The following is a 26,944-nucleotide window of genomic DNA, read 5'->3' as shown; positions in this document are numbered from 1 at the left end:
CTAGATTTGTGTGTTGTTGTTTATGTTTGTGTGGCATTTTTCTTGAAAATTCAGCTCATCTGCTGTGTTACTGCAGTGACAACAATCATTTTTGTAAAACATGCTAAATACATGGAATTTGAAGTGGTTTGTGGTTTGATTTTCTCACCCACGTGATCACCCAACACTGCCCCTCTCTTCGCACACCTGCTGCTTCAAAATCACCTGTGATGTGTCTGACACTAGATCATGTATGAAAATATATGATGTTGTGAGCATGAGAAGTTGGTTCCATGACAGATGTGAGACATGTTGGGAGCTAATGAGCTGTGTTAAGGACGGATTACCGGGGGTTAACGTGATACAATACAGACAGGCTTCTGGCTAATTGCCTACAATCCCACTGCCTCATTCTGTCTCTGTCTATACATCAAGTAATTGACAAGTGTATACAATGAATAAAGTGTATTCAGAGCTCATAAACTATACAGCCATGTCAACCTCTGTCAAATGAACAAGCATTAAAGGTCCTATGACATCCTGCTTTTTGGATGCTTTTATATAGACCTTAGTGGTCCCCTAATACTGTATCTGAAGTCTCTTTCCCGAAATTCAGCCTTGGTGCAGAATTACAGCCACTAGAGCCAGTCCCACAATGAGCTTTCCTTAGGACTTGCCATTTCTGTGTCTGTAGCTTTAAATGCTATTGAGGAGGAGAGAGGGGGGGGCAAGGTGGAGGGTGGGGGTGTGGCCTTGACCAACTGCCATGCTTCGTTCGTTTGCAAGCCATGATCTCTCTCTTTCTCATGGGTGGGCCAAATTCTCTGGGCGGGCAAAGCAGAGAAAGGGGAGGTAACCTTCCTCCTTATGACCTCATAAGGAGAAGATTCCAGATCAGCCCATCTGAGCTTTCATTTTCTTAAAGGCAGAGCAGGATACCCAGGGCTCGGTTTACACCTATCACCATTTCTAGCCACTGGGGGACCATAGGCAGGTGTATATATATATATATATATATATATATACTAAGGGAGACAGGGAGACAATTAGCCACAGGTGAAACACATTAGGGCGGGGCAGGTGATCACACAGGCGGGAAAGCAGACAAAGGCCAGAAATTATACGACCTGAAACATGACACAGTGTGAGTTTCAAAATAAAACAGGAAGTGACAAATATTGACTAGAAAATGAAAACATGACCTCATTGCTGACTCGGGGCATGACCTGTATTTTAAATCAACCATTACCAACCTTTTGACTTGTGACCCCTTAAAACAAAGCTCTATCTATTTGGACACCTCTTCACAGATTAGCAATTAGCAATTTCTAGAGATAATAACCACATTAACCAAAGGGTGATTACTTCTTCTAAGACTGTTTTAGGTCAAATGGCCCAGACATTAACAAGAAAAAGCAAAGATTAGGGGAACACCTCAAAAAATGTAATCTCTTTTTGTCTTTCAGAAATCTGTTTATATTTTCTGCTTACCTATCTCGTTAGTCACCTCACGACCCCTTAGATTTATCTTTTTTCCCCTTTTGGTGGACCCCCGTTTAAGTCATTGCACATATGTGTACATATATGTGTGTACAATGAACAGTTTCAAATTCAAACTAGGAAAAATGCAAAAGAAAAATGCTATTTTACACTGAGGGTTATTATATGTTTCTTTATCTTTTCATAAAACTCAGAACTGACGGGTAATCCTGAGACTGTCTAATAGCTCCATAATTATTAATTATATCTTTTTGTATGGAGAAAGGCATGATGGCTGCTTCGAGTGGTGGCTATCTCTGCAGTCATTAGGCTGGACGATATTGAATCATTTTTGTGGTTGTTGCAATATGTCATCATAGGACATTTCACTTTTTCTGCTGTAGGTTACAGAGCAGCTTTCATGGTCAGTGGATGTTTTATGTTGTGTTTTATTTTATGTTCATGCCATTTGTTTGTTTTGTCCGATTGTAACTTGACACAGAATAAATCCCAGTTCTGCTCCTGTGCAGCATCTGTACAGTGACGTTTTAAAAGAACAGCTTTAATGTCTGTATAAACTCTATGTATGACAGGGTTAGAGAGAGGCATTCTGATGCAAGCTTTCCAGCCTATACAGGACTTGATATTACTGGCATCATAGTTCTAATTATAAATATTGCAACACAGTTGTCACCTAGGGATTCTACCACCAGGCATGGCACTTTGTCTGTGATATTGGCCCACACTCAATAACACACTGCTTTAGATTACTAAATCCAAATCTAGCTCCTTTGAAAAAAAATTCCCACAGGTAAAATGTGTGAAACATCAATGCTGTGGAAAGCTTTTTAGAAATTTTGAGATATTTGTTGTAGTATTTTCATTGTAAAATATTATGAAATTCCCCTTGTAGACAGACATAGCAGGATAAGACTGGGGCATAGACTTCTGTCTTATACATTGATGCCCATATGCACCCTTGCCTTTCTCCACTTACAGAACAGCTGATACACCTGCTGAGTTTGTGCAACTCTAGATGGGAGTGCTCAGCCTCTGATAGCAAAGCATACTGACTGTGTGGTCTGTGTATTTTGCAAAGCTGCATGTGTATGTTGTGCCAAACCAACTTGTCATGTCCCTTGAATGTTGCCACAATTTCTATCATTTAAGTTGCTTGTTTTATGACTCTAGGACTACACTAAACCACAAAGTATGTATTGTAAACATAGATCAGGGTGATAAGAAATAGGGCTGCAACTAACGATTATTTTAATAATCGATTAATCTGTCGATTATTTTTTCGGTTAATCGATAAATCGGCTAAAAACAAGAAAGAAACAAAACAGGAAAGCATTAATTTACATCAACCCAATACATACTTACATACATACTTGTTGTTTTAATTACTAGTTCTGTAAAGGTAAGTAACCCAAAGAGCAGATACAGACCACACACACACACACACACACACACACACACACACACACACACACACACACACACACACACACACACAGCGCCGAGTGAGGCGAGCCATGGCCGGCTTGGGGCCCTGCCGCTGGAGGAGATGCGACGGCAAGGACTGGTTCAACGGCTTGGTCAGCGATATGAACTCATAGCGGCCATTGGAGCTTCCGAGCATCGGGCTTCCACCGCTGCAAACAGGGTTTTTAGCTTCAGGAGAAGGCATTTTATCCTACCGACGTAGACACTTAGGCGTTATGTAGTTGACCCGCAGTGGTGAATTGTCTGCAGTGCTGCGCGGGTTGTTGCCGTGTTCCGATTGTGCTCATCTCAGCTCCGCAGAGACAAAATAGACATGCCATTTCAAAAATCTTTCATTTATTGTCACAAATATGTTTTCAAAAGCATCACTTTCATCAAATTTTATGTGACATATTTCCAGTAGGCAAATTTGTTGTTGCAGCCCTAATAAGAAATACAATACTATAATATGGTTAATTACTCTGCAGCCCAGTCTAACTTCAGCCTCAGTCTTTTCCAGCAAGGTATACCCTCAAAAACCAAGTTTTTAATGAGCCTCAGGTACATATAATTATTGTCTATAGAGATAATATTACATGTAGTATCATAAACTGCATTTCTGGGCCAACTTTAGGTGAGATTTGTTTCTATATGATCAGTCTATGTGTTTGGTTGTATCTCTTTGGAAGATGCTCCCCCAGGCCATTTCCATAAATAATGCATGCTCAATTTGTCAGAATAAATTAGCGATAAAAACAATAAAGACCGCCCCTGCCTTCAGAAGACTTTCATATGTGGTTGTAACAGTTGGAGCATTAAGACTGAATGAAAAAGGAGTAATATTTAATAGTGGATCGTTTAAATTATCAATCAGATTCACTTTATTTATTATACACAAAAATATATAGATTCCATGGGTCACTGCAGCAGTAGAGAAAAGCCTATAGAATAAAGAAGCACACATACAGTGAAGATAACATACAATTATATCAAGAGAATATACTGAAAATGTTACAACAGACAAATTAAGATAAACTGAAACCATTCAACGTTAACTTTTTTTCTCTTTTTAAATAAAATGAAATGGCTGCCTTGCCTTAAGTGTGTTTGGCCGTGTTTACATCCACATTGAGTGAACTGTGTTGGACTCAGTGCCTTGGGGCACCTTTTTTTTAAGCACATGTACACTTTTGAATTAAAGCTACTAGTCAGCACTTTAACCTTATAGGCATGGGTTCCATTTTGAATCTGATGTGCTGAAGAACACATCGAAAAAAAAACACTTGTTGTAATACAAGTGCATGACTGCACTGGATCACTCAGCCATTTTCCTAATATATATTTTATTAATGCATGTTTATGATGGAAGATGCTTAAGCACCATGGCCAGCTACAGTATGAAGGTACAGTTTAAAGTAAACATTTCAGGAGCATGGGCAGCTACACTATCCAGGTACAGCTTGAAATAAACATTTGAGCACCATGGACAGCTATTGTATGGAGATACAGTTTGAGGTAGACTTTTCAGCAACATGGACAGCGGCTTCATGCAGTTACAGCTTGATGTAGACATTTCAGGAACATGGACAGCTACAGTATGCAGTCACAGCTTCAAGTAGATATTTCTGGTCCACCTCGTCTGGTTGACACTATTTAACTTAGTGACATAAACTGTTGTGCATGGCTAAAATGATACCCAGTGCATTTTGTTGTTCGTGTTAAAAAGCACTGCCCTTGGCATCTTTTCAGAATGGACATGTTGGTGCTACATTGCTGCAAATGTTGAAGGATATTCGATCAATAAGATGATATATTTTCCATAGTTATCATCAACCACAATATAATTATCGGTCATGATGATGATCATTTCTGAACAACAGTGCTTGTAAAGGGGAGGCTTTCTGTCAATCTAATTGGTTCAGTTGCGTTGTGTTAATCACCAAGACGAGCAGGTCATCAGTGAGGAACAGTGTTGTTTTTTTTGGAGCAGCAGAGGGACTGAAAACTGAGTAGATTAAATGGTGCGTTTAATTAAGAGGCCTGGGATCAGGAAGTCAGAGATCAGTCTTGGTCCATGCCAACAGAAGCTACATTTAGCCTAGCTTGTTAGCGCGTGCCATCTGTTCACAAACACAGATTAACGCTACACAGCAAGCCCTAGCTATGGGTACATTATCTGGTGGTTTTCTGGGGTTTATTTAGTCAAATAAGCAGGGTGTGACTCTTTGTGATGCAGAAGCCTATTTCACCTCCATATGCATTGCCTCTACCCACCATGAAATCATTTTCAGTCATATTAGCAGCTAGGGTATGCATGTTAAAAACATGTTACAAACTAACAAGATGCTGCCAAAGTGTCTTTTGTTTGTTATTTTCAGCTTTTTATGTTATAGCTGTTCATCAATACAAATATTGATTAACCCCTTATCGTTTTATTTACAGGTATATGTCTGTTCTAGGTGGATTTCGTTTATTTTTCTTCTTTTGTGCTGTGATGGAGATCACATTTAAATAAGTAGAAGCCTTACTTTCACCATTTCCTTTCGTTCTCAAACTAATGGAGGTCTTCTTGTAGTACTCTCTGACATTTTTCTGTCTTCCTCTGCAATGTTCAGTGTCAACAAAGTCATCAATTCACACTGTCTATGTTTACTGTTAAGATCACTTGGGAGTTGTTAATTTGTTGTTTAAAGAATAAGAAATGGTCATTCACTAACATTTACAATCACTACCATCACTTATGTGTGTGTTGTTTTGTTTCCTTCTAATGACCTGTTTCAAAGTCACACAGCATCAATACCACGGTTTTATGCAGTCTTTGCTTTCACATCAATTCTACAGTAGGCTGTTCACTCTGTGTAGTTAAGGATCTGCTTTACAAGCAGGGATCACTCCAAATCATTGCATCATACTTAGCTGTCTTTTACACCAAATACTATAAAAAGCAGCCATCTAATCCTAGCTGTTGGCAGTATTTTGTCTTTCTACTTGGCTCTAACCTGAGCTCAGCAAGCTGCTACTCACCAACAAACACTCCACAATCTGACGGCTTGATATATTTGGCTGAAGGATATTAATATGGTTTGAAGCAGTTGCCAGTAAATTCAGGGAGTCAAAATGATACTCTTATGATATTGAGCAACCCAGTTAATTATTTCTTAATAAAAACAACCCACTGCTGGGGGACAGAACAGTAAGATTTGATATATCAAATTAGAGTGAAATTGAGGATGAATTACATCAGAAATAAGTACTGAAACATACCAGATGTCCAGAGATTAAGTACTTTCAGCCAGGTCTCGAATACCAGCACTTGAAACAACTTGACTGCAATGATCCTGGTGGCGGTTTCCTTGGAAATCCTATTTTTGTGGCACTATTACTGTCAAGCCTTATGAGATGAGCCCCTGCTCAAAGATGCGTCAGAGACCCCCGGTTCTACCTAGCACACCCTCAGACACAAACGGATATCAGTTAGCCTCTTTGTTGTGATATCGTCAAAATAAAGTTGTTTTTGAGAAAGAATTTGACTCTCCAACAAGAACTGTTGATAGTTATATCACACAGGCATATACTGTATCACATATCACAGGCTGTGCGAAGGGGCTCCCTAGGCCTTTTTACTAATCCATCCATGTTTAATCTCTAGGTCCCTGATGACCACATAACAGCAGATATATTATCTTGCTTCATGTGGTATACAGTAAATGTTTGTTTGAGCTTTGACCTGTTTAGACTACATTGATCCTTTAAATTAATTTAAGCTGATAATCATTGTTTGAAGTAGGTTGCTCTATAGATTAAATAAAATGTGTTTTTCTAAGGCAGTGCATTTGAAAATGAAGAATTAAAGGTACCCTATGGCATTTTTATTTCAACACAATCACTTCAAATTAAGAATGGAATGCAATGAAATGTTAACGTATATTTTTAAGTAAAGAGCAGTCGGCCAGGAGGACTGAACTGGGTTGGAGGCCTGTAATCAGAAAGACCATTTGGTTTTATGAGCTGGTAATAATGAAAATTGTCTTTTATCAGGAGAATACCACCAATAGTAGTACAACCAGAGGAGGACAAATTAGAATTAGAGAATTAGTCATCCGTCATTGTAATTAGACCTTAACGTGCTCGGGTAAACTGAGGTGTATAATGCCAGGTGTGTCCAATCCTCTTCTTTAATTCAATGGGATAAACTAATGGAACAGTGCATGTTGCTTGCGTGTGTGCATGTGCATGCGTGCATGTGTATGCGTGCGTGTGCGTGCGTGAGTGTGCGCGCGCCTGCCTATCTATACCCTTAGGGGCTGTTTGTCCCAGCTAATGAGCTGTCATTTTTAGAGTATGTTGTAGTTTAGGCAAGCAGAATGGCAAAAGGGTAGCAAACATAGATGCAGATGTTCAAGTCTTTCCCCGCATTACAACGATAGGGTATAGGGTTCAGGTTGAAAATTGGCAGGGTGGCCCTTTAAGCCTGATATCATGACTTACAATCTGCTTATCTAACACTATCAGCAGTGTACTCTGCGCTGCTTTGAAGAAATGGATGAATACGCCATGATTAATGGATAAGATGCAGAGAGTAGTAGAGTGTGGATTCAGAAAACAAAACCCCTCTTAAACACACTACGAGAGCTTCTCTGTGAGCTCCCACAGACTGCAGAGTACAGCATGCATGCAAAACTTCTACTTATGTAGGCAAGTATCTGCCCACACACACACAAACTCAGCAAGTGGGCCTTTAAAAGGATATACAACAGTAAAGAAACTTCCCTCTTGGAACTAAAGCGAAAGCATGACTCAACCATTTATCAGCACCACACAATGAGTCAACATATTTACAAGAGATGGACTATAGTGAGACATCCATTTCACAATACCTGTAGTGTGCCCATATATCTGGACATATATACAGTATATATATATATATATATATATATATATAACAGTTTTTACAATAGGGTTGATGATGTCTTTATTTGTGAGGCTAGTGATCATTTCTTAGCAACCCTGCGTTAGATTTTTATGGAGCAATGGGTTTGCCTTCTATGCTTTGAAATACATAACTTTTAAACCTATGACCTCACCCTTGATCAACAGCTGTTTACAACAGCAAACAGCAATTCCGGACCTTATCAATACTCTTTTTACTGATTTAGAATCGGTTCTCGTTTAGAACCTGGCTTCGAGGGGGCATCCCTACTCATGTTAACTTCTCTCTCTAACTCTTCCTGTATGTCAATGCCTTTTGCTAGGTGTGGGCTTTACTGTATAGTGCAGCATGCAGTGAGTCACAGCCTGTAACCCAGTTGAGCAATGTTTCTCAGCATGACCTCATTCGGACTGCACAGTTGAACAAATCCGATGCTAGTGCAGGTGTTTTTGTCAGGCACATTACTGGAAAACACGAAATTTACGTGAGCATTTCAGATTATTCCAGCTGGATTTAAAATTAATTTCACTGTATTTTACTGTGCAATAAAAGCAATGTTGCTACTTTCAAGGTGAGCAATGTATGCACAAAAATAAAGTAAATAAAAAGTCCTCAAATATGTCTGGTATCAACTTATATACACGTTGGATTTGGTCTAAATATTTCAATAGTGGTCACATTCAGTAAATCTTAGCATGCTTAAACACTAAACTAAGTTGTGAACATGGTAAACATTATACCTGCCAAACATCAGGACGCTAGTCTTCGTCTAGTTTGCTTCTTGCATCTTGTTTTGCTTATTGTGATTGACCTTTTCCATATTTGTCCATGCATACAGGCAAGTAAGCAACAAGAGAAAGAATCCAAGCAAGGTCTGTGTGTTTGTGTGCATTTTTGTGTGTTTAAAAGGTCACAGCATTCTGTTACAGATCTGTGTTCAGCATTACAGTAGTAAAGTGTCTTATTCCAACTCAAACTCTTTCAATACTGACACGGTTTGAGTTCCAAGACACTATGAGTATTCTGTAGGCAACACTATCATTAATCTACCTTGTTTATATGGAAGTAATCCTTTTTAATCTGATCCCTTTTATCAGCTAACCTTGTACTTCAGGAACCTGGAAAAGATATTGGCAACGTAACAGTGCCAGCAATCCTCGAGCACCAGCTTTAATCTTAATTACCACTGTTGAGTACTGACACCAGACTTTGTTAAACATGCATGGATTAGATTTAAAACTATTTATTCATCCTGATTTTCTTCCTTTCCTGGTGTATCAACATGTGAGTGTTTGTGGAGTAAACCTGTCTTCATAGCGGCACATTCATTTGGTGCCAATATCATTCCCACTTTTAAGTATTTTGGCAGCAAAATTCTGCGCCCATTTCTAATCTCTCTCCTGTCTCCACTTTGTCTTTCTGATATGTGAGAAATGTTGTCTTTGCCTTTAGAAAAAAAAACCTTCACAGTGTGTTTCTTCATGAGTGTGTTTGTGCATGCATGTGTTTGTGTGATCATTATGTCTTGATCTGAAGCCATCTGGGTTGGCTGGATCATTTGCATATCTGGTATTAACCATTATAAATATTCATGATCAGGGTCTAAACTGGTATGAATATTCATTTTGCCTCCAGGACGTAGACGGGTGGAGTGGCTGTGATTCCAATCAGCAGAACAGAAATGAAGTCAACCTTTTGTGTGGTGGACGAGAACACTTGATGATTGTCGTAGGCCCCTTGGCAAGCTTGGCAAGCTCCATATGTATGTGGATTTCTGCATTTGCTTTAGTCATGTGGTGGCCATATTTGATGCACATCATACTTGGGAAATGGCGCCTGCAAGACAGAGAGGCAGTTGGAAACAGAAACAAACTCAACTTGTCTTGGGACAAAAAGACACTGAAAGTACTTTTTGAAATGAGGGAGAAGCTGCAGGGCAAACTACTCACTAAAGTCCAATTCAGAAGCTGCAACAGCAGGACTTAAATACATAATGATGGCGTGGAGCCATCGTATCAGTGTGACACTGTCAAACTGACTAGGCGGAATTCTTAATTTCTTTAACAGCATAAATTGCCTGTTTGACAGTTTACTTGCTAAAGCTGTTGTTAGTTCATCTGAACTGTTAGACATGCCACTGCAGCTGTTAGTTACAGTACAAATGATCCAAATAGATCTAGTTGGTTAGGAAATGCATTTAACATGAGCACAGAGACATTCACAGTCGCTGTTATGTTTCATTCCTCTTGTTGTGTCTTTGGACCTTGACCACTTCTGCCATGACATTCTATCATGGCAATATCAAAGCAGAATTTGGGTCTATATTTATTTTAGTTTGATTAGCATGCAATGTGACTGATGTGGTTCCATCGTTGATGGGTTGACTTCCTTATGACTTTGGATCTGTTGCCTTTAGGGATACTAATTAACATTTTTTTCTTCTGAACAATAGCTGACCCACGGTTAGGGCTGTGCAATTAATCAAAATTTAATCATGATTATGATTTCCCAATGATCACAAAAAAAGAATAATCGAGAAAAACAATTATTTAGCTCATTACGTTTTGCAAGTAAACTCTTATTTTCTCTTGTGTTCTGAATGAAAAAATAAAGTTTAAATAGGAAAAGTATTAAGGCAAATTTCACAGTTGTATGCATTTTTTTTTTTTACTGTTGATTTATTTGACTTTTTCCACTGTCTACATCTTTCCAGAAGTCAACAGGTAATCGTGTTAAATTATCGTGATTTCAATATTTACCGAAATAATCGTGATTATACTTTTTTCCATAATGGAGCAGCCCTACCCTCGGTAACCGATCATTAACCGTTAACTGACAAGCAAGCAACTGAGTGCATTTCCACAGACACGTGCAGCTACTCTCCTGGAAAGGAGCCTCTCTCCTTGCACGACACACAAGTCCGCAGCTATCAGTGGAGCATATGTCCGAGCCTGTCTCCAACGCATACATCTGCAAGGTTGTCAGCTATATTTCTGCCTGGCATACTCTGTGAGGGCAGCCAATTTAACCCGACAGTCCTCATCGATATAGTGGCATGTGTCATGTAGCTCTCCGCTGTGAGCGCCGTCCAACAGAGCGCCTAGGGCCTAGCAGAAAAAGGTTTGCACTGGCAAGTTAACTAGCAGTTAAAAACAAAGATTGTATAGACTATTTTTCTTTCACTATGCAAAAATCGTTTTTTCAATTATTTTTTTTAACAATATTGTTTTTTAATGTTGAACTGACCCTATTGTCGGTTACCGGTTAAAGGGTTAATCATTAACATCCCTAGTTGCCTTTGATCTTTGGTGAAATAGGAAATAGGACAAACATGATGATTATGATGTGTGTGAAAATAGCAACAAACAATGTTGCCAGGTAAGATATCACTAATACACGCATATATTGAATATGCAATAAAGAAAAGCATGTCGCTTTTGCAATTACCCCTCAAGATATCACTTTGAAACGTGAACCTGGGCCCTCAAGTGTAGTTACTCCTACTCCTATAGAACCACGCCTTTAGCAATGCAAAATAATACAAAGAGTTACAGATGCAGTGTGAATTATATTAAAGTTAAATAGATATCAACATAAAAGCCACAATTCATCAAAGAGAAATTCCTTAAGGGACAAGCTTAAACTTTAATATACTAATATAATATAATATACATACCACCACTGCTGACTCTAATAGGCTCACACAACTGTCAATCAAGCAACCACACTTCAATCCTTTTTCATCATATCAAACAGAATGTTTATATTTATGGTTGGCATTCATTCTGCTATAACCATGGTATGTATTTACAATGATTAGATACCTTTTAATGTGCTGTAGTAGTTTGCATTGTGAGTGGCGGAGTCTGCCATGCCGGCGCTGGTTTCAAATGGCATGCACATGAACAAAGGATTCACAGGAGCCAACACACATACACTTGACAATGTTGTTCGCATTGAGTTAGGTAACTTTAGGTGGTATGTAACTGAAATATTAAGGATAAGAACTTTAGTATATGTCTACACGCTACACAGTTCTTTTGAAAATCAGCATCCAAGACACACTATAGGAAAATAGCATTACTTGATTAATACATTCAATAGTAAGCCTCTTCTTTCTTTCTTCAGTTGATGTTTTAAAAATATAGTGTGTTTGTATGTTTTTTAGAGAGAGAGAGAGAGAGAGAGAGAGAGAGAGAGAGATACTATATCAGTATTCAGGACAGAGGATTTAGGAAGTGCCAAACTATAATGATCTCTCATCTTTAATAACACACACTCATACACGCACTGCATTGTTTTCAAGTGTAGTAGCGAATACTGATAAAAAAAAAAAAAAAAGGTAATTTGCACATGCACAGTGACACACAGATTTACCCAGGTACACCACACACTCACTTAGACATGCTCCACAGAATGCAAAATACTACAATTCACACTTTTATATGCTTTCACACTGCGGAATCTACACAAAATCGACATAGGAAAGCACACTCACCAAAGCACATCAACAAAAGACACACACACACACACACACACACACACACACACACACACACACACACACACACACATTTATTAGCATGCAGAACTCACCCTTTTTTCTCTCTTTTCTGACAGAGACGTCTGTACACAAAGGTGACAAGAGGAACAAGAGGTTGTTTACGGAAATATTGCGTGACTGTGTCGGTTGCGTCGCGTCTGTTCGTGGGTGTGAGTGTGAACGTGAAAATGGCGGAATCCGGAATGAGTTTAACTTCATTCAACCACAGAAATGCTACACACATACACACACTCACACTATCCCAATAGCTTTAAATGAAAACACTAGAGGGGAGAACAAAGAGCCTCCTTGAAGAATAGACATGAATTATTCACTCCATCAGATAAAAGAGAGACAGAGAGGGAATGAGAGAGAGAGAGAGACATAGGGGGAAATGGAGAGAAAGTGATGGCGTGACACAAGTGAAGGAGTGTGGGTGACACAAAGAAAAAGACAGACAGATGGAATGACAAGGACAGTATGGTATGATATTGTATTAGCAGGAAAGGTGACAGGGAAGGTCCTTAAGAGATTTTAGATAAAAGAACACAGCATACTGTCATAAACCATTAGGGGTGGTACGGTTCACAAAATCCACGGTTCGGTTCGTATCACGGTTTTAGGGTCACGATTTTCGGTTCTGTACGGTTCTCGTTATTTTTTCTTTTAATCTTTAACACTCCAGAAATATACTTCAGCATATGATATATAGCTAAAATTAGCATATTGAATGCATGTTGCACAATACATGCACACAGTGGCAGTTCTATCTATTGTTTTATTTCCGCTGTCATCATAGGTAACATGAAATCCAAAATGTTCCCACACACCAGACTATATACGACGCTGGCGCATCCTCCAACTCCGGGCAGCCTTCCTTATCTCTCCCACTTGACATTTCTGCATGTGACGTGACCTGCAGCAGCAGCACACCACACTCCACCTGAGGAGCAGTCGGCTCGGCGCCTCTCAAAATCTGACGAAAATCTTTTAAACTGACCTTTGTCGATCAACAAAGCAGACAGATTCAGCAACTGTATGGCCTATTTCTCGCTTAAAATGTTTTTACAAACACTTTTCGGTGAACTATTTTCGTAAAATACGAGATCGTATTCAGAACGAGACGCCATTAGAGTCTGTTTTAAAATTCGGGAGCAGCAAAAACCACGTGACGCGTTCGTCCAATCAGCTGCCATGTGTTGAGTTCGCCACGCTCATCCCCCTCGTCGTTTCCAGTAAGTGTTTTAACATGGGTGTCGAAAGTGGGCACTACGGCAGTAAGTGATTAGTGCATATTAACAGTGTACTGCCGAACCATGCGACACACACACGCTCCGAACCGAGACAAGCGAACCGAGACAAGCGAACCGAGCAGTTCGGATGTTTTTTCTTGAACCGTACCACCCCTATAAACCATGTCTAAAAGTCACCAGGGTGTACAATATATTAAATAAACCAGAATGAATGAATAAAACTATTCCTACACTTTGAAAATACATAGCATTACTCTTCTGTAGTAAGCCAGATGCTTTGGATATCAGGGTCTTTTTCTGATTTGAGGGGTGTTTTTGCTACCTAAAGTAAAATGTGTTTATCCTGGGAAAATCCACAACCAGGTAGCAGCTTAGCTGCAGTATCTGTGCTGCTTTCCACTCAGATAGGCTTTATCAGATCCAAGTATGGTACCTCTTTTGTGTGCTACTAGTAATGCAGGGATGCTGTAGTACTTCAGTAAAAGCAGACAATCCAGATGCTTTATCCAATATGAGGAAACTAGTAACTTGTCATTTCAGGTGCTTTATCAGCGGCAAACCGTTGTAGTAATCTGTATTAGTGCTGCAGGGGTTCTGTAGTGGGATTGACTTGGCACTTTAGCACATCCAGTGCGTTATTGCTACTTTGACTTAACCTCTTAAGGAACGGCTGCATTTTCAAGCTTTTTGGTCTAAACGTCATACCCAAATTAAAAGTGGTACAGCTCCCATATACTTTGACACTCAGGGATGTGTCAATATTATTGAATGTATAATAAATAAGGGTGTCACAATTTCGATTTGGTGATTCCCCCAGTATTTTTTTCTCTCTCCACCCCCACCTACTTGCACATGTCTGAAGAAAAAAACAATAGCTGACACAGCGTAGCTTATACCGACCGGTAGCATGCAGCTAAAGACAAAGGGTAACTTTAGCTTACATGGGCTCCAACGGGACTCCATGGTGCGTTCATGAGCACCTCGTTAAACTAATGATGCATTTGATTGCACTTCGTTAAACTCAAACTGTTGTTGCAAAGTACCCTTCTGCCATCTAGTGGCACTTATTGTGGCATTGCCGTCTCTCTTGAATAAAACATGTTTAAATTGAAAATGTAATCAAATTGCGACATTAATCTTGAAAGTCTAATCAAAGTGTGGATTTGGAGAATCGTGACACCCCTAATAATTAACAAAGATCATACTGTTTTAGATACATGGTATCAACAACGTATCAAAGTACTCTAAGTATCGATACTTTTGACAACCTTAATCTGAATACTTTTCCCACCAATGGAGCATTCAAAGTAGCTAATGGTTATTAATCACCTATAAATACATGTACTCTGTCTGTATTGAAGTATAGTATTAATAGCACATGTGTTGGTAAAATATAATTTGGTGGTCATGAAGTGACCAATATGACTTTGGTAACTTAGAAATTATCCTATTTACATGTTGTGTCTTCTTAGCTGGTTTGCTACTGTTAGCCACTACTAAGCCTACATTCAAGATCAGGATAGTTTGTCCAGAGTTTAAGGGAGCTTCAATGTGAGGACAATATTTCTGGAGTGCTGTTATCAATCACCAGGGCTAACTTTAAGCTAGCTGTTGATGGCCAGTAAATACCTCTAAACCATAGGCTGGCTGCTTGTTAAACCATGTTTTGTAATCTGTTTCTACAAGTTAAATACAAAACATGTAACATGTGGGTGTGGAGGGTTTACAGTTTTATAAAGGCACTTTTGATGGATCTGGGGCTGACTAACTAAAATAATGTAATCAATAATGTAACAAATATTAGGTAATTACTAAAGTAAATGTGTCAAGAAGTAATATGATCTGTGTGTAGTGTCTTTTTACACTGTAGTCGGCTAGTTTTGGGTACGTTGTCAGATACATGCAACAATGAAAAACAGTTTGAGTTGCTGGAAGTAGAGACACAATGTTTTTGCTGCTTTCTTTGGTGTTTCTTGGCCTTGCCTTTCTATAACTTACATAACTCAATGCTTTTGAACTGATGGTATAGCTATGCTGATCTCTCAACTGTCAACTGACCGTTTTTTAAGAGAAACTGAAGTGGTGTATTATCTCTAAGTACTGTGCAAGTATCACCTTTATTTCAGTAAACATGGAGTGTTTTACCCAGGCTGTGAAAGGTTATAGAAAATAAATGCTAGTTGGGTACTCCTGTAATACTACTTGTAGCATTTTGAAGGAGGAAGACAAAAGAAAAATTAATAAGATAAAATAGATTACAGGACAAACAATTACAGGGAATACTTTGCAATCTCATCCTTAATTAAATTGCAGAGATAAGGATGAGAGACAGGAACGTAAACAAAATGCTGGAGTGAATGCAGAACCAGATTGAATTTGATCATTCATTCAATAGTCCAGGTTAGAGAGAGAAAGGTAGGGAGGTAAAGTGAGAATGAAAGGGCATTAGAGGCTTTAAAAGACCCTGTAAGAAGTTTATTATCAGGTTTCCTAATCTTCTGCCTCCATTTCATCCCTCAATCATCAGCTCCATAGCTGGCAGCCAAGGAAAGGTGGGCCCTACAGTAATAAAGTGGGGTGATTTGCATTCATTTATGCCATTTCTGTCCCTTGTTACATTAAACCTAATTCCTGCTGGGTTGACACAAAACGAAGTATGGACTCAAGTAACAAAGAGATTTCTGTTCATCGTGAGTAGGCTCTGCAGTCGATGATGATGGATTGGGAAATTTCACAGCAGGAGTGATCAGCTTGGTCCCTGTTCAGAACCATAAAGGACACAAATCCAAAGAGGTTTCCACGTAGGCTTTTTTATTCTTTTGTCCATTAGGAATCAGTCAGAGTGAAACATTTCACTTCTGCCTGATACCTGTCATAAAAACATATATAAATATGTATGGCTATCATTTATTTTAGAAATTATATGTTTTTGGTATAACTAGAAAAAGCTTGTGACTAGTTCTAGCTGCTGAAAATTTGCAGTTGAAATGTTTGAAATAGCTGGAAGACTGAAGCAGTTGAAGTAGTTGAAGTGACTGTGGTGGAAATGCAATTACTGAAAGAACTAGAAATTCCAGTTAAAATGGCAGTGCCGAAAGAAGATGGCCAACTGGCCTTATTGTTATTAACTAGCTTTTTCTGGTGTGTCACGTTCAACGCAACAAACTTTTGCTGCTACAGCTTTCCGATACAGTGCACAAAACTGCAAACTCTGCTGGACATTCACTTGATATCTTTGCTACTAAATTTCATAGATATAAACTTGTACTCTCCTCCGCTACGACCGCTTGCTCTGCATTTGCGTCACTCTCTTACTCGCTCGACACCACACACACACACGCGCGCGCACACACACACACACACACACACACACACACACACACACACACACACACACACAATGTAACGCAACTGGCTCTGCTATTCTCCAAAAGAGATACACTATTCTTAGGGTTAGTAAACAGTAAAAATCTGCTTTGATTTACTTATTTTAAATATCTGATACTTATTCTTATTGTTCTCTTTCTTTTAAACTCGGTGCTGAATAATTTTGGAGGAAGTCCGAGCGCTGCTTGGGCAGAGATGGACGGAATTTATGTGCGTAATAGCATTATGCCGAAAAGGGCAGAAAATTAGCATATCTACTCATGTGTCATGTTTCCCTCACTGCCTATGGGAACTGGAGCAGAAAAATACCCGTGCCTACCACAATTTGTCCCGGGAGTGAATGTCAATTGTAACCTTACCCACTGCAGAGAAAAGCCAGATATTGGTGGGTGTTAGCGGGGTTTCTTTACCAGTGGTAAATGGGTATTACTTTGTTGTTCACTTCTATTATGTTGAAAATGCTTATTGGATTACATTTTTATTAAAGAATTAAACACTGCACGTATTGCGTATGTGAAGAAGTTTGACTCTTAGATTCAATTTGAGTTTTATTGTCTAATAAGCTAAGGTGTTTATTGTCATGTCACGTTTTTTTTCAAGACCTTGAACACTATAGCAGATATCAGCGACTTTAAACCAATCAATTGGAATTCAAAACCTCTTGACTAAAGGTAATGGACCTTCTATGATAGGTCTGATGTTCTTTTTCAAGTAGCTGATTGGATAGAATGGTGATGATACGCCAACATGTGGCAATTTGTTTCAGCTGGAGCCCAGGGTGACAAAGGAAAGGTCCTGACTGAATAATGTGACTGCATTTCTAATTTGTCTGCAAACCTGTGGGGAAGCCAGCTACTTGGTATCTGTTCGCAGCTGTTTCCCCAGAATGACAAGAACCCAGTGCAACACAGCCTAGACACCTGGTCACCTACACACACACACACACACACACACACACACACACACACACACACACACGCGCACGCGCGCGATAGGCCCAGCTACCAGATGCTATCCAGACAAGGTAATTGAAAGGAAGAATCAATGGACAAAAGGACAGAGAACAACAAGGGGAAACGAGAGAAAAGAAAGTGTGAAAGAGAGAATAAGGTGCTTGTAAAGTGTGTGTGTGTGTGTGTGTGTGTGTGTGTGTGTGGGAGGGGGGGGCAAAGTCACATGGGATGGGTTGGATGGATGGAGAGATGGGTTTAGGAGGAGGATCTTCACTGGAGAGGTCAAATTAGAAACTGTAACAGTGTGCATCATGGCACATCACTCAGGAATAGGACAAATAGGGACATATAGAGTATAAAAAGAGGAGGGGAGAGAGAGAAGGTCTGCAGGAACGACACAAAAGAGTAAGAAGAGAAAGGACGGTGAGAGGCAGGAAGAACCGTAAATGGACATGGAGGGGTTAGAGCAGAGGGAAAGTACAAAATGTTTATTGGCAGAATACTGCAAGATGAGATTAAGTTTCACTTAAAGGAATAGTTTGACATTTTGGGAAATACACTTATTTGCTTTCTTGCCAAGAGGTACATGAGAAGCTAATAGTCACCTCTTGGCTCTAGTTATAGTCACAGATTGATGTTGATTGTCTCATCTAACTCTTGCCAACTCGACAAATAATTGCATTTTACAACATGTTGAGCAATTCCTTTAGCTTGTCCAGTGCATATATTAATTTACAGTTAAAGAAAGAATAAAGCCAGTAAAATACTTCGGTGGGTTTCCTCCCTTGACAGTCCACACTCTACTCCCTTGTACATCCGACAAAATGCTTTATTTTCTTTGACACTTGTGGTTAACCCTATTCACAGAGTACTGTTTCTTTATTACCCTGGTGTGGCAACTGAAGTTTTGTTCTGCTGGTTGAGCTCAGTAATTGTCAGAAGTTTTACTTTACAAAAAGAAGTTGGCCCTGAGATACACGCTGTTTAATTGCTTCATGCGTCATTCAAGTATGTCTTCACCCTCCTTCTCTTTCCTTTATTCCCCATTTCTCTGAGTGAAGATATCTTGTATTCTCTCTCTCTCATCTCCTTTCCTTTTTGCTCTGCAATAGTCAACACTACAATGTCATATTTAATTCCAAAGACATTAAGCACTCACATACAAACACATACACACATTAGCCCGACCGTTTAAATGCTGTTTGTATTGCTCAATTCAGTTCACAGTGGGCAAGCTGGGAGCAGCTTTACAGCCAATTATCTAAATACGCCTACTGTGTGTGTGTGTGTGTGTGTGTGTGTGTGATGTCGAGCGAGTGAGAAAGTGACGGTGAATGCAGAGCAAGCGGTCGTAGCGGAAGCGAGTATAAGTTTATATCTATGAAGTTTAGTAGCAAAGATACCAAGTGAATGTACAGCAGAGTTTGCAGTTTTGTGCACTGTATCGGAAAGCTGTAGCAGCAAAAGTTTATGTATGTGTGCTTGTTTGTGCGACTGTTTGCTAATGGGAATATGGCAGTGGGTTGCCAGCAAGCCTCTTCATTTGCGTTCTAATGATGTTAATAGAGAGGCAGACAAAAAGAAAGAGAGAGAAAGAGTAAAGGACAGATACTCAGTGTAATAGTGTTGCTGTGCTTTTGAGTATATATATCTTTCCTCAGATGGAAGTGAGAGAGCATCATAAATACAAGAGCAAAGTGAGACTGAGTGATGCCTGAGGCCTTACTGTGAAGTAGCTCTGCTGTCATTCATACTTCCAACACACACATACAGTCATGTGAACAAATGAGGACACCCATGCTAAAGTTGACTAAAAAGAGGAATAAAAAAAGCATCTTTAGGAAATTGATCTTAATGCCTTAATTAAAAAAATGAGGAAAAATCCAATCTTTACCTAGAGATTGGCATGGTTTTATTTCAGTTAGCCTATTAGCTGGTTTGATTTGCATTGAGAGATGATTTTATGGAAAGTACCCCATGCCAGTCTCTAGGTATGGTGAAGGGTATGTGATGATGTGGGTATTTTAATTCCAAAGGCCAAGGGAACTTTATCAGGATCATAGTATCCTGGAGCCATGAAATAACTGGCCTTTAAAAATAAAAATCTGCCTGCCTCTATGGGAATTTAACATAGGGGTGTACTTACTTATGCCCCCTGTATTTTAAGGAAGAACATTTATTTATTTACGATACATTATTCATTCACAAAGAAAATTGGTGTCCTTAAAGATTGGATTTTTCCTCATTTTTTTAAATTAAGGCATTAAATCACTTTCCAAAAGATGATTTTTTTATTCCTCTTTTTAGTCAACTTTAGCATGGGTGTCCTCATTTTTTTCACATGATTGTATATGAGTGCACACACGTGTAAACACACTCACACACAAGGCAATTTGTTACCTCGCATGTTAGAATAAATTATTAAATGTGCCCACACCTGTTAATTTCATCATAATTTGGGCGGAAATCTGATAGAATACAACATATTGTCTCCCCATAATTGTCTCCCAGACACACACACACACACACACACACACACACACACACACACACACACACACACACACACACACACATATGCATTTGATAGGTCTACTGTAAATCTTGGCATTGAGCCCTGTGTCTGTGTTTCTTGACAAACCAGGGGCATAATGGATCTTACCATGACATCAGCACACACACAGATACACACGTACACAAACACAGGGGAAAACATGGAAGTGAGGAGGCATAATTGAGATGTTTCAACATGAGACCGAGGGAATCGTTGTACGGTGGCACAAATCCAGACAAACAAACAAATAATATACACTCATTCGCCTAACCATGCGTCCCGTTGATGAAGAGATGGATGCCTAACTCTAAGAGGCTTTTAGTGATTATAACCATAGGAAAATGCCTAGTTGATTTTATTGATGTTCACTATTTTTCAGCTTAATTAAAAACATGCAATTGTTCTTACATTTAGAAAATGTCTAGTGCTTTTCTGGCATTTAACAAATGTATAAGTTATTTTTAATTAGCAAATGTTCTTTCAATCCCCGTATCCTAGTACAATGAAAAGATTAAAGGGGCGCGTCACTGATTTCACACATTACAGTAAGATCAGTTTATTGTCATGGGAAGTTATTCTCAGCCTGTGAAAACAGTTGTTTAAAGCTACATTATGTAAGAATTTCTCCCATCTAGCGGTGAAATTGTATATGACAGCCAACTGAATATTACTTTCTAGCCCTTCCCATTCCGATCGCGTTTTAACTGCTACGATGGCCGAACCTGAAATAAGCTCTTAGTATCTCCATCGTTTACACGCAGCTGTTCTAGCCACTCCAGTATTAACTTTGGTCTTGTTGCTTTGTCTGTCGCGTTGTCGTTTTAATTCTCTCTTTAGCTTCCCTGGTGAGTAACCTCCCCCTGGCATTCGTCACGGTGCCACCGAGTGTAAAAGGGCGAAAGGCGGAGGTATGTCCCTCTTTGGCTAATGTATTTTAAAGGTGCAACATGGCGGCCGTCATTCGAGCGACTCGCTCGTATGTATTCTGAATGATTCTAAATGGCAGATTCTACGCTTACGAGAATACTTTGAATAGCTGGTGGAAGTAATTACACATGAATGAGCACATATTTGTGAAAGAACAAAGGGTTTGTTGCTAAGAATCAACTAAAAACATTAGACAATGTAGGTTTAAGATCATTGGAGGAGCTTTGTCAAGTCTGAGAACACAACCCTGATGATGGAATCATCATTATTTACTTCCTGCCTGCACTACAAATTGGATGTGTGGAGTTTGAAAGATGTGAGCATTAACCAGTCAGGGAGTTTGTAATGAAAGATTGCATTATAGGAATTGTACTGTAAGATCTATCATTTTGGAGCATAACTCATATACACAGGCCTAAAAAGTCAGGCTAGTTCAGGCTCTGTTGCTATGATAGTGAACTTTTACTTTTAAATCTGTTCATGCAATTATGGACATGATGTATGATATTGCTGGAGTACCCCTTTAAGGTCAGATTGTTGTCATTTCTGTGGTGTATAGTAGAAAAATAGAAAAACAGAGGATACACTGCAGTGTATCAACTTTCTGAGCTATATTGATGTTAGGATTCAAGTTCTGTCTTCTTCCAGTAAGTCATCTTCCCCAGGGACACAATGGTTGTCGCGCCCCGTTGCACCGAATTATAGAGGGTTTTCACTGATGTCACGTTCTGGGTGGTAACCTGGATGCGCGGCCATATTGGAGGCACTCGGTGTAAACAACTGAATGGAGTAATGGAGTATTGTGTACTTTGGATACTTTAATACTTTATGTCTAAACAACAGAAAAGCTCATCAAAACGTGTCCAAGATGCAAAGGCATGGAAGGACTTGGACCACAAAAAAAGGCACGATATTTTGAGAAATTACAGTTTACTGGCGGTGCAGATCCCTACAAGTTGGCTCCCTCTTTTTCGATCCATGGCGACCCGGTGATTCTTCCTTCAGTTGCATATCCCGATATAGTCAACTACATGGTTTTCTCGCCGAGCCAATACACAGCGGAAGACCTTAAATCCTACAAAAGTTTGGAGGCTTATAACCAGATGGTGTGTGGATGGGTGAGGGAGACGCAGTACCAAGTCATTAACGACCAATGTGTTGTGAAGGCCAAAGTAAGTAATGCAATAACGTCTTTAATCAACCTAACCTCAACTGTATGATATCATTATGATACTCAAGGTGTAGCCAAGTGACTCTCAATAGTTTTTTTTTTCCATTTCAAAGACCGAACAAGACAGAGTTTTCCCTCGTAGATCCTGGTTGAGCTTTGCCAACGACAAGCGCCTCCTTTCCTCTGATAACTTCTGGCATTCCTCTCCCTGGTTTTTAATAACTTTTGGAAGTCGATAATATTCCAAATGTTTTTCTCGGTCTGACCTATTGGTACAACCTAAAACACGGCAATAATTAACCATTTTCCTTAATGCCGTTCGAGATCTACTTAAGTGCCTGTGCTTTGTTGTGATGCGGAGTACCTCCAACATGGCGACTTCGGGTTTGATGACACGTCTGATGACGCTCCGTGAAAACCCTCTATTTTAGAACACCTCCATGCCTGATTATGCCTTATGTTTCTCAATTCCAATTAATAAACTTTTCACAAATACTGTGTATGACAATTCTACTCTACTCAATTCTACTGCAACCGTACATTTTGTAGGAATGAATTACATATATTATTTTCTTATAATTATACTTTTATCACATTTGATAATGTTTCGGTATAGAACGGTAAAAACATAAAACAGTTGTTTCTCTTAAAAAGATCTCACAGTGTCTGTCTGTAGCCATTCAATCATATCGTCAGACAAAATTCCGGATTTTGTGCTCTATGTCAAAAAAAACATTTTTAAGTCCATTGCTCATATTTTTTCAGGTTCTTGCTCTCTACTATCTGTGCATGGCAACTATGGTATTGTAAATATTAGGAGCATTTCATTTTGATTGTTGTTTTGGTAAAAAGAAAAACATGGTTATGGTATGGTTATCAACTTAAACCCTTTTTAAGGTTAGGAAAAGTTCATGGTTACGGTTAATAAATAAAGGCAATTGTTACTTGCAGGTTTGTGACGGGAGGCAATTTCTGCATGAAAGTCAGACATGCTTCAAACTATCCATCAACCCTTCCTGCATTGGCACTGAAAGTTGGCACCGGACGAACATCGTGAGGTATGGATTTGTCCAGTATGAACGTAATTCCTGAGCCATTTTGCATATCCATTACAGACTCATTGTATTCTATTGGTGATCTAAAATGCAAATTTACAACCTGATCATCTCATTTTCTTCCATTATGCTGCCATCAATAGAGGCCAGATTTCACGAAAGGTGCCAGTCGCCTATGAACTCAAACTGGACCTAGTATGGGCTGAATTATATAATTATATTCTTCCTAGCCGTCGCTTCTCGCTGGACTGCAACATTAGTTGTCAGTTCATTTGTCATGTGTCCAAGGGAGGTGTTTGCTGAATTCAGTGTTCTTGTCCAGCAAATTTGTGCCTTTCATTCATTCACAGTTACACATATTGCCCCAGCAGATTTCTAGTGTCAGCTACTGGGAGCTTCCCAGTACGACTAAATGTTTACACTATCCTGCCAATTGAGGAGCATTACAGCACTTAGTTTAAATATCTTGCTCTGGGGCTTCTTAACAGTAGATTTTTGCTTCCAGTTAACACTTTTGTACACTGTTGAGGATTTTAAAGTGTATTGATTCCCTAGATAGACCCATATGAGATCGTAAAATTAAAAAAAACAACTAAGTATTAAAATCTAGAACTTGATTAGAGTAAAATCTACCCTTTTTCATCTAAAAGGTATAAAGTTCTGGTCCCTGGGTGGCCCCAGACCCTTATTTTGAGTCATAGTGATTTAGGCCATCACTACCCACAGATAAGGATGGTTAAATGGAGAGAAAAGAGAGCAATAACATGGTGTGTATTTAAGGTTGACAGGTGTTAGAGTTACAGGGTCATTACCACCATAATCACCCAGTAATGACACACTGGGAGAAGTGGGAATACAACACTGCCCACTCTTGTTTTCTCTGTGTCTCTCTACCTCTCTTATCCTCTCCATTTGACCTTGCAGCAATCAATCAGTATGCAGCAGATCCATCACTGATTGGAAACTGTGTGTGCACCACTGTCTTTGTGTGAAATATGTTACAGAACGGCACTGGAGGTTGGACCCAAAAGCAGACGTGACACAGGAAATACGTTTAAGTGATTTAATAAAGATAAATATGTACAGAGAATAGTGCAAGGGGCAAGGGGGTGTCGTGTCCAGAGGAACCAGTGGAGAGTGGTGGGTGCAGTGCGCTCTCCAGAGCGTGTCCAGTTAATCAGTGTCTCTTGTTTGTGGCATTGACCATGTGGAAATGGCGTCCTCCAAAGTCCAATAAACAATTCCAACACGTGGCAAACTTCCTTGAATCCAGAGAGAAGCAGGCAGGCAGAATCCCGAAAAACAGGAATTACAGGGAACAGGAATACATAGGCACATGTCCAAAAACAGAAAAAATGACCTGACAACAGCGACTGTTTGAAAGTGTGTGTTCAGCAGCGGTACCCTGTTATGTTCTAACGCTGCGTTTTACCAGCAGCTTTTTACAATTGCAACTCTGCTACCGCTCTGCAAAAGTTAACTCAGGGTCAACTTTGGAGAACGGGCGGGGGATCTTTTATGCTAATTTAGAAGTCCAAGCCAGACTCATCTTCTAGGCCAGATGTATTATAAGACCAACCAGGCCAAACTTCGTCTACTGGCTGCTGCTCTGCACTTGTGACCAATATCGCGAGACAATCTTTTACCTCGACGAGAAGTCTCGACACATTTAAATATCGCGTGGGACAAGATCTCGTCACACCTCTAGTATTGCATATCTCCCATGTGACTGACATAAATGTCTTTATTAGTGACAGCTCATTGCATAATATGGTATTTTATGTTTTCCATAATCTTCTTGTAAACTGTTATATTTTAGAGAGGGGAGGTGTTACAATGTCTAACAGTTTGCTAATGAAACATGATGTGGCTGAAAAAGATGCAGCCAAGGATTGTCTGTGTGTGTGTGTGTGTGTGTGTGTGTGTGTGTGTGTGTGTGTGTGTGTGTGTGTGTTTCTCTGTGTTTCTGTGTGTCTGTGTGTCAGAAAAAGAAATCAAAGTTGTGTGGGTGTGTGCATAAATGTTTCTTCATGTGGGAGAATGCTTGTCAGCAATGAGCGATTGTCTTTTTGCCCGTGGAAAAAAGAAAGCCCCAGACTGAGGAACCCAGTGTGTCTGTTTGTGCTCTTGTGCACTTATTCAGTAGGATTAGAAGCAGCTCGCTCCATGGCTAAATCATGGAAACACTGTTTCATGTGCCATTTTGGCAGACAGATAGTGCTTAGTTAATAATCCGCAGACTGACTAAGGTAGACTGGGCTCTCTCTGTTGTGTGTTTCTGAGAAAAGGAGAATATGTATGAGCTATAAAGGGTGCATGCTTGTGTGAGTTTGCACAAGCTTATTTTTGTACGTTCAGACATAATTAATTGAAGTAATTGTCAAGTACGGTGTTCATTTTAGGACATCCTCAGATCTCAGACTCAGGTGTCAGACTCAAACGAACGAAACGGCCTCAGCGTCGGAAAAACCTCTCTCATCCTCAGAAAAAACGGCCTCAGCGTCGGAAAAACCTCTCTCAGCCTCAGAAAAAACCTTTTCAGAAAGAAAGTTGTCAGAGATAACGTTGCCCGTTAATGAGGGAGCTGTTGACTAACTTTCTGAATTAGCTAAAGCAGCTAGCAGCTTTTACAGTGAATACACGGCAGTTCGTGATTTCTTTTCTTCTTTTTTTTAAATCAAGCTTTATTGACAGGAGTGGATATACAGCAGAAAACAACAGTCTATGTCCATAAACGAGCCAGGGGGTTACTAAAGGAAAGAAATCAAAACAAAACAAAAAACTTCATATCAATATTTTGTAAAGCTTACTGAGGTCATATTGAGTGAATCCAAACAATACATTTTCCCAAAGTAATGTGAATTGAGGGTAAATATGAACAGCAATAAAATGTGACAATCTGCTCCAAAGTTTCTTGGTATATTGGCAAGACCAAAATAAATAAAAATAAATAAAGAATAAGGCAACTTGTCACGTCTTCTTTCAACAAGACGTTAAGAGTACACCCGCTGCTTTATCGTACTGGTCTTGATATGTTGAAGAGATTTGTTGGGAAAAGGTTTGGCTATTGCCACACAAGTTTTTTTTAACCAACAAAGTTAAAGAGATCTCTTTCAAAATGCTCCACAGATTTTACCCAACTAACCATTACCTGCAGAAAATGAAAAAAGACATTGATGTCAGCTGTACTTTTTGTGGAGATCTAAATGAAACACTGGTACATTTATT

The 26,944-nt window shown here is 39.4% G+C and overlaps 1 protein-coding gene across 1 annotated transcript in view; it reads left to right on the top strand.

Moving 5' to 3' along the window:
- Window positions 1–26,944, top strand: part of lrfn5a (leucine rich repeat and fibronectin type III domain containing 5a) — a 120,323-nt gene that overhangs the window by 5,104 nt on the left and 88,275 nt on the right. The window contains exon 2 of the mRNA XM_078278171.1: window positions 23,613–23,719. The gene's annotated coding sequence lies outside the window, so the exon portion shown is untranslated. The remainder of the gene's footprint in view (window positions 1–23,612; window positions 23,720–26,944) is intronic.

The sequence above is a fragment of the Sander vitreus genome, chromosome 20 (genome assembly GCF_031162955.1).
Source record: "Sander vitreus isolate 19-12246 chromosome 20, sanVit1, whole genome shotgun sequence".
In the NCBI taxonomy this organism is placed as follows: domain Eukaryota; kingdom Metazoa; phylum Chordata; class Actinopteri; order Perciformes; family Percidae; genus Sander; species Sander vitreus.
This window is presented reverse-complemented; position numbering and strand designations above follow the sequence as displayed.